The sequence below is a fragment of the Rutidosis leptorrhynchoides genome, chromosome 5 (genome assembly GCF_046630445.1).
Source record: "Rutidosis leptorrhynchoides isolate AG116_Rl617_1_P2 chromosome 5, CSIRO_AGI_Rlap_v1, whole genome shotgun sequence".
NCBI classification, from domain to species: Eukaryota; Viridiplantae; Streptophyta; class Magnoliopsida; order Asterales; family Asteraceae; genus Rutidosis; species Rutidosis leptorrhynchoides.
The window spans coordinates 418,719,884-418,728,814 of NC_092337.1; the positions used below are offsets into that span (position 1 = coordinate 418,719,884).

Genomic DNA, 8,931 nt, shown 5'->3' on the forward strand with positions numbered 1-8,931 from the left:
CCACTGCATTTCTTGTTTCTCTCCATGCACTTTTTGTTAGGAAATATGGATTGTCCAATAAAACTAGAATCATGAATTACTTTCTCAATAGAGTATTTCGCCCCTATGGGTCTTGGGTTGCACGAAATCAATATTGGGATAAGACTAGTTTTAACAATCTTTTTCAAGACCAAGAAAAATTGTCCTTGCAAAAGTATAATGCAGGAAATGTTTGCTAGAATGATGAGAGTGTGAGAGAGGAAAAAAAATCTGAAACCTTTTTCTCAAATGAATGTGCATTTTATTTATAGTTGACCAATGTGTGAATCAAGAGGCACAACCTTTCATAAGTGACCATAATGAAATGGTACACCTCTTGGGAATCAACACCACTTATTTGGTGTCTAAATATGTTGTTTCAATGATAAAAACCGTTCCAAAGTGACCAGAAAATGCCAAGCAACGTTTTGAACCAACATGCCTTTTGGATCAAAAGGTACCCTTTCAGATTCCAGGCTACAAGTCGCGCCGCGGCCTTACACCATACCTAACGTCCACTAGTTTGGCAAAATTCGGTAACCAATTCTGCCTTGGGGCCGCGTTGCGCCTCATATGGCCGCGGTGCGGTGTTGTGATGACCCGAAATTTTCTGACCAAATTTAAACTTAATCTTTGTATGATTAACATTTCCGACACGATAAGCAAAGTCTGTAAAACTGAATCTCAAAATTTTTGAACTACTTTTATATATTTAAATACCCTTCGGTTGTTTTCGACGATTCGCGAACAATTATATGTAAATAGATACATATATACTATAACTTGAAAAGGTAACAATGTATTAATTGTTTGATACCGTACATTAAACTTATTGGTTTAAATATCTATTTGAATATATATGATAAGTTGAAATATTTATTATTAAAATTTATTTATAAATAACTTCCAATGTGTATTTAAAAACTGATTTATGTATATTAAAAAGATATATACATATATATAATTTCAAGTTATTTAGTAAACGATAGTAACATTCGTTTATTGATTCGATTGATATTTAGATAAGTTAACTAAAGCGTTTAAGATGAACCGGTAAAACACTAATTTGCTACAGTATTTTCAAATTGCTACAGTACCCAAAATGCTACAGTGTTTTCGAAAATCACTATTTGCTACAGTGAATTGTTATAGTAGAAATTGTATTTGCTATAGTGAATTGCTACAGTGAAAATTGACTTTGCTACAGTAACTTTGTTACAGTAAAACACTATTTTAAAATGTATTTTAACAAATATCGAGACAATGATTTATAGAAGTAAATGACCAAAACACTCAAATGTATAAGTTATATTTCGAGTGATATAATTTAGGGATAATTTAAGGCTATATTTTGACTAAGGTACGTGTCCCAAAATGTAATGTACAAGTTTTCTCAGCGTACGAAGGGACACTCGAAAAACCGGAACCGGGACATAAGTCGCGTAACAACGTACGACTTATCGGAACAAAAATTACAAGTTAACTATGCATGTGAATTTAATATAATATATAATTAATTATATAAATTAAATATATTATATATATTATTAATTATTATGTCGACAAACAAAAATACAAAAAAAATGTGAGCTGGATTTTGGGGCCATGCGATCGCATGGAAAATAGGCATAAAACCCATGCGATCGCATGGGGTCAGATTTCAGGAAAGGTCTATAAATTGAATTCGTTTTTGCTCAGTTTACACACTTATTACTCCGTATTTATTTTATTTAAATTATTATTATTATTATTATTATTATTATTATTATTATTATTATTATTATTATTATTATTATTATTATTATTATTATATTATTAAATTATTATTAATCTTAATATTTTAGTAATATTATACATAAAATATTACGACGAGGTTATGAGCATGTCGCTTTTAAAAATGAGTTTTACGAGCGGGATAGAACTAAGGAAATTATGGGCTATTGCCAAGGAGGTTATGGGTAATGTTCGGGGATATATTTATGAATCAAACCTAGTGTTTATCATCTCCGTTACGTCTACGTACTTTCCTACAATATTGAATCTCAATATTAATACGTAAGTACTTATATTTTATCTATTATATATTAATAGTGTATCCATGTCTAGTACTCGAGTATATATATTTATACATGTTTGTATGCTAAATTTCGTCGTTAAACAGTTTATAATGAATCACGAATTAAATCCATATATTACTGGTAAAAGGTATATGATATACATGTTTTTGGAAAGCTGGCGAAAAATCGATAACTTTTCATTTAGACACCGAATAGTTTTGATGAACGGATTAAAAGATATGATCAACTGAATTATGATTGACGTTAATTGAAATTACTTTTGAATCTACAATTAAGATTTAAACAACTTGTTTACGAGATTGATAAAGTGAATTTTTAAATATTACCAACCGAGTAAATGAATCTTTATATAAGGCAAGTCTCATTTTATTAAACTATTGTCAAAATTGACTTTTTGAAACGACTTTGGATAACTTTTGTATGTCGATCTCGAGCATTAGGATTGTGATACACTATGACCTGACCTAGCTTGATACACATTTATTGACCAACATATGTTCTCTAGGTTGAGATCTACGATTCTTTGATATACCGAGTTTCAGTCACATTACGATGAATAACTGTATGTGCTGCTAAGGTGAGTTTCATTGATCCCTTTTTAATTGTTTTTGCAATATATATTTTTGGGCTGAGAATACATGCACTTTATTTTAAACGCAATGGATACAAGTACATACTAAATTCTACACTGAGTTTGAACCGAAAATACCTTAGCTTTGGTAACTAGTAACTGCCAGTTATAAGAACTGGTGGGCGCGAGTAGTAGTATATGGATCCATAGGGCTTGATATCCCCGTCCGAGCTAGAGCACTAGCCTTTTAACGGATGTATGCTATTTGAGAAGCGTACACGTTGGTTTGCGTGTATTATTAAGATGATTATACAAAGGGTACAAATTATATATACTTTAAAGTTTAGTTACCAGGGTGCTCAATTTCGTAGAATATTTTGATAAACATTTCGGATGAAACAACTGAAATCTTGTGATCCACCTTTATATACAGATTATACGAAACATTAAAACTATGAACTCACCAACCTTTGTGTTGACACTTGTTAGCATGTTTATTCTCAGGTTTCCTAGAAGTCTTCCGCCGTTTGCTTAGATGTTAGACAAGCTATGTGCATGGAGTCTTACATGACATATTTTTCAAGGAAACGTTGCATTCACCAAATCATCACCATGTATCTTATTTTGACTGCATTATCAACGGAAGTACTGTTGTAAACTATTATTTATGGTGATTGTCTATATGTAGAAATCATCAGATGTCGAAAACCTTTGATTTAAATATTCATTTATGGTGTGCCTTTTCAAAAGAATGCAATGTTTACAAAACGTATCATATAGAGGTCAAATACCTCGCAATGAAATCAATGAATGACGTGTTCGTCCATATGGATTTGGAGCGATCGTCACAGGTGTAGTGCCTTGTTCCAAACCAGAAACAACCAAAGGTTCTGCCCCAGATTACAATAAGGCTCGTGGCGCGGCTTAGTCTGATTCTTAGTGAGTCAGCCATTTTCAAGCACTTATTCTTCCAAGCTCAACTATATACTAAGTGATCGGTTTTACTCTTTACGAACGTGTACTCCACACTTCCCAAAATTGTGTAGAGTATTAAACAATCACTTCCAAGTAATCCAATAACCTAAAACCTTGATCATGTTGGATCACACTAAAATCACCAACACTTTTATAGTCGAATGTAGTTTTACTTTCATTTAATACATTCACTTTCATGAAGAAATATAAGTAAAGAGTAAAACTGTAATGTGTATCTATTGTTTGAAATTTATTAATTTTTTTATTTATTTAATATTTTTTTTTTGCAAAAAACACTATATATATATATATATATATATATATATATATATATATATATATATATATATAGTAGAGAGATCAAATGAGAACTTTTTTGGTGTGAGAACCCTGAGAACTCAAAAATACACTGAAATTCGAGCAAAAAAGGGAAATTAAAGCAAAAATGAGACACGGCCGAACAAAAAAGGGGAAATTCGAGCAAAAAATGGGGTAGTCGAACAAAAAATGGGATAGTCGAACAAAAAAAAACATGGCCGAACAAAAAAAAAGAAATTCGAACAAAAATTTTGAATTAGAAAAAAAAATGTGTTCTACATTTTTGTATTCGAACAAAAAATTGTAGAACATGAGGGTAGTCGAACGAAAAATTGATATTCGAACAAAAATGTGTTCTACATTTTTTTTCTAAAAAAATAAAAATAAAAATAAATTTTTTTTTTGCTCGACTATGATTTTTTGTTCGTCCGTGTTTTTGAATTTTGCTCGAATTTCATTTTTTTTGTTCGTCCGTGCCCCTTTTTGCTCGAATTTTAGTGTATTTTGAGTGTTTTTGGAGTTCCTAGAGTTCTCATACTAAAAAAGTTCTCACTAGATCCTCTCCATATATATATATATATATATATATATATATATATAGAGAGAGAGAGAGAGAGAGAGAGAGAGAGAGAGACACACACACACACACACACACAGAGAGAGAGAGAGAGAGAGAGAGAGAGAGAGAGAGAGAGAGAGAGAGAGAGAGAGAGAGAGAGAGAGGACTAGCCAACAAATTGATGGCTTGATCCAATTACAAAGCAAGACACCATCTTAATCTTTCAACGTATATATATGATCGATATGCACACTATCAAAGGTAATACACAAACCCATAAAGAGGCGTAAACATAAGCCTAACTAACATGTACGACTTGAAATGAAAATTTGAGATTAGAGCTAAAACCATTCATATCTATTTTATACGTGGTAATTCATGAGAATAGTATAACTTTGTTCTTGAAGCCCAATCAAATGATCATAATAACACACACGTCCAACACATGAATTCATCATTAAAGAAAACGTAGTTTCGTGCAAGCGAAGTATTCCATATCGTTGTGGGGCCGGTTAGTCTTTGAAATTTAGCTGCAATGGACCCAATACCCGGACACCAATAACCATCTTATCTCTAGCAAAAACTATCAACCAACCGTGGAGTACAACATTAACTTGAAAACCTTTTTAGACATTAAACCAACTTCGAGAACATTCCATCTACAGAACTTAATAACACAGCAGGACAAACCCATAAAAATGTCGCCGAAAACCACAAGTTACCCATCGTATTCCATGAGACGAGCCTCATCAATTGATCTTTGTAGGTGGAATTGGTGGATCACTATATTTAGTCATCCCGCTTATAAACTCACCAAAGCTTTTTATTTACACAACCCTTTTATCTGGGTTAACTAACTTTCCAATAACTTTAGTAGGTTTGCGGTTGGGTACGAAATCAGTAAGCCCATCATCATCATCATCATCAACATCATCATCATCATCATCATTAACAGCCTCTAAGGGGATGTCGAAAGCTTCTTTGTTGAGGTTACCAGCTTTTGTTTTATACTTCTTCTTTCTAGCACTTTCAGAAGAGTTGGGGATGCTACAAGTAACATTTGATGCAGATTCAATATACTTGAGAAATTGAACATTCTTTTTAGGGCATAATTTATGTCAAGAAAAATGGAGTTTATATTTGCTTATGTTCAAGGTGATAGAGAACATTTATTTTACATAGATTAAGTGGGCTACGTTTTGGCCATCTACCTGTTGATAGATTCTTTTCATGCTTATATATTTGCCAAAATGATGGTTATCTAAGCAAGCAAGTATAGCTTTTTGGGTGGTTATATTTAAAAGATAGAGTAAAAGCCACCAAAAGTAACAGCTGTAATAAAGTAAAGTTTTGACGATTATAACCTACTAACATTTTCATGAAAAAATTCATTAATCCAACTGCCGACAAACATCTTCAAGTTGACACTATCTTTAGCACCCAACATCTTCAAGTTGGCAGGATCTGCATAGAATTTGATTAGAACAATCTATCAATAATTCGGATAGGTTGAATAAAATTAAAAACACCATGACTGTAAGTACACAGTTAACTGTTAGCACTTTAATTGGGTAATATTGTTCAATATTAGAATTCGGAAGTCATCACATTTGACTTCAAGATACTCCCCAAATGATTGTTGATCTTTTGCAAACATTAGAAAAAAGCAAATTCTATGTACATCAACTGATATTAGAGAATACAATTTGAAGATATAGAATGAGAGAGCTATTTAATTTGGATGCATTCTAAAACAGCGCAAAGTTTGATAAGAGTCTATAATTAAGCGGGCAAGCCGAAGAATAGTTACCTCACCGGGGCAGGCGGTTCACACCTCATGGCATTGGGGTTGTAACCGGGATACTTTTTAGTACAGCACAACGCTTGAATAAGCGGGCACGCCGTTGCATATAAGAATAGTAGTTACCTTGAGTTGAGGTGGAGGGTGCAGGAACCTGATACTGATTAAACATGTTAAAAAGCCATGTTATTGGATTACAACTGTGGAAATTGAGGTCCCATTTGGTTCTGAATGGGTCAACGTTGGTTGGATTTATTTCCAGCATTTAGAATAGAATGGTATAAAGAAAAGAAGTTTACTTCTAAAAAATAGAATGGTATATAGAAAAGAAGATAGAAGCAGATTTTTTAAAGATCCGAAGTTTACTTTTATTGAGCACAAGCACAGGCTACTTGATCAATTTTTTTATTCTGAAGACAAAAAACTGGTTGGTATTTATCGTTGTAATACTATTGTTTTTTTTTTTCTTATAACTAAATTATGAATTCCAGAAATAATAATAAAAGGACAAAAAAGAAAAAGTCTGTAGGTTAAGCAAATTGACTCCGTCTGTTTAAGCCGCTACTAAAAATGAACCAACTCAACCAAAACCCTATAACCCGCTCATTTAGCCACCTGCAGGCTGCAACAACTATGGAAAGACAGTCAAATATGAAAACTAAAAAAACTTACAATTGTTGAAGAAGAAGATGATTTTGTCAATAATTTTGTCAACGAAATTACTATGTGAGGGAGGCCATACGAGCAATCAGTGCTTCTACTTGTTCAAGCTGGTGAGAGTAGCGTGCTTCCATCAGGGTTTCCTTTTTCGTTTACGCAATTTATCCAATAAACATCTGACCTGCCTCTTCTTTGAAATAAAGGGTCTGACATCATCAATTTCTTGAATAAACATTTCCTTCATTTCTCCCAAACTAACCGTAAACTGTGCCACCAAATATCTTTCAAGACAATGGAATAATGGGCTCAAATATATTTTAAGGCAATACTACATTATAATTATCTCTTTGTTCTACAACCTTTTTATTTCATCATCAGCCACGGAAATGATATCTTTGGTTAGCATTGAGTTTAATGATGTTGTTAAATTTAAAAGGTGGAGCATGTGAAAAATATGGAGACATCTTGGGATATTTTATAAAGAGACATGGATCAAATTATTATTATTAGCATGACAGAACATTTCTGCCAGAGAAAGGAATCTACATGAACCTACACAACATTAACTGTGGATATAGAATCACAACTATCATGAACTGTTATGAATCCATTTCTAAAATGTGATAATATAATATTTAAGTACAACAAGATTATACCCAGGTTGCATTTACATAGAGCTATACGACTTGAGACACGTTATCCCTTGTTCTACTCTTGTTATTGAGACAGAAGGTCTGTTACCTTTATATTTGAGAGTAATTTGTTGTCTATCTTTTCTTTATTCAGACATCTTGTATTTATACAAAAGGTAGCAGACCCACACAAGCTAGCAAACTACTATTACAGGTAACTAACTACTTAACTAACAACTGTTACAGGTAACCAATAAATAAACTAACTACTAATTACATCCAACACTACCAAAGTTGGACCAAAGATGTTAATCATTCTCAATTTGTACTTATAATATGGGCCAATCGACCGGTTCACCTACAATGGCACACTGAGTGGTATTCGCACTAGGAGTGGATAGGCAATATATTCCGCTGACTGGCTTAATTCTTGTAAAACTCGGGCCATGGTGGCACAAATACCATGTTATTTTTATATTTGAGAGTAATTTTCTGTCTTAACTTTTCTTTACACACATTTTGTATTTATACAAAAGGTACCTACATTAGATTGTAGACCCACACCAGGTAGCAAACTACTGTAACAGGTAACTAACAAACTAACTACTATTTACATCCAACAGTCCATAAAAAAATCTATTATTAAATTAGTTTCATACAATATGGCAATTGGTCCACAACTTGTAAGATTTAGTTATGGATGCAAACTAGCTGTTAATCAATAGAACATTAGAAACACACTCTCAGATGTCAACAAACAAACAAGAGGCAACAAATAAGTTTCATGTAGTAGTTGCCACAATAGCTGAACCCCAGTATTAAAAATCACAGACAGTAATAAAACCGATACGTGGACAGTGTAAATAAAAATCACAGACAGTAATCAACCAACTTTGCATGTATCCCTCAAGCCGGAGTCTATATTCAAGCTAATCAAGTTCTTAAAGGGCGAAGGACGAGCAAATAGTAACTCCGGGAATGAGGAAATACACTGCACATATAAAGGTTATTTATGCATATAACTACACAAGTTGTATACATGTTCTCTTATCAAAAACATTACGCATTAAAAGAATATTTCAGGCCATCTGATCATTTGAAGAAAGACCTTGAAAAGGCATGTTCAAGTCGAGGGGTAATAATATCGAAAACCTTAGCATTGACGGTCAATTTTTTTAAAGTGAGGTTCTGTAAGTTGACAGGGCATTGATGTCCAAATAAGCTTCCATCTTGGAGACAACAACAAACACGTTGGCCATGACATTTATGATTAAGAAGTCGGAGATTAGATAGTCGAGGGGTGATAATCTCAAAAACCA

The 8,931-nt window shown here is 32.9% G+C and overlaps 1 long non-coding RNA gene across 1 annotated transcript; it reads right to left on the minus strand.

The window, feature by feature from the left end:
- Positions 1-4,834: 4,834 nt before the first annotated feature.
- LOC139850317 (uncharacterized) lies at positions 4,835-7,740 on the minus strand. Its single transcript, XR_011759991.1, has 4 exons — positions 6,993-7,740; positions 6,330-6,480; positions 5,892-5,983; positions 4,835-5,566 (listed from the first exon to the last, which is right to left on the minus strand). It is a non-coding gene; the product is annotated as an uncharacterized lncRNA (long non-coding RNA).
- Positions 7,741-8,931: the final 1,191 nt, after the last annotated feature.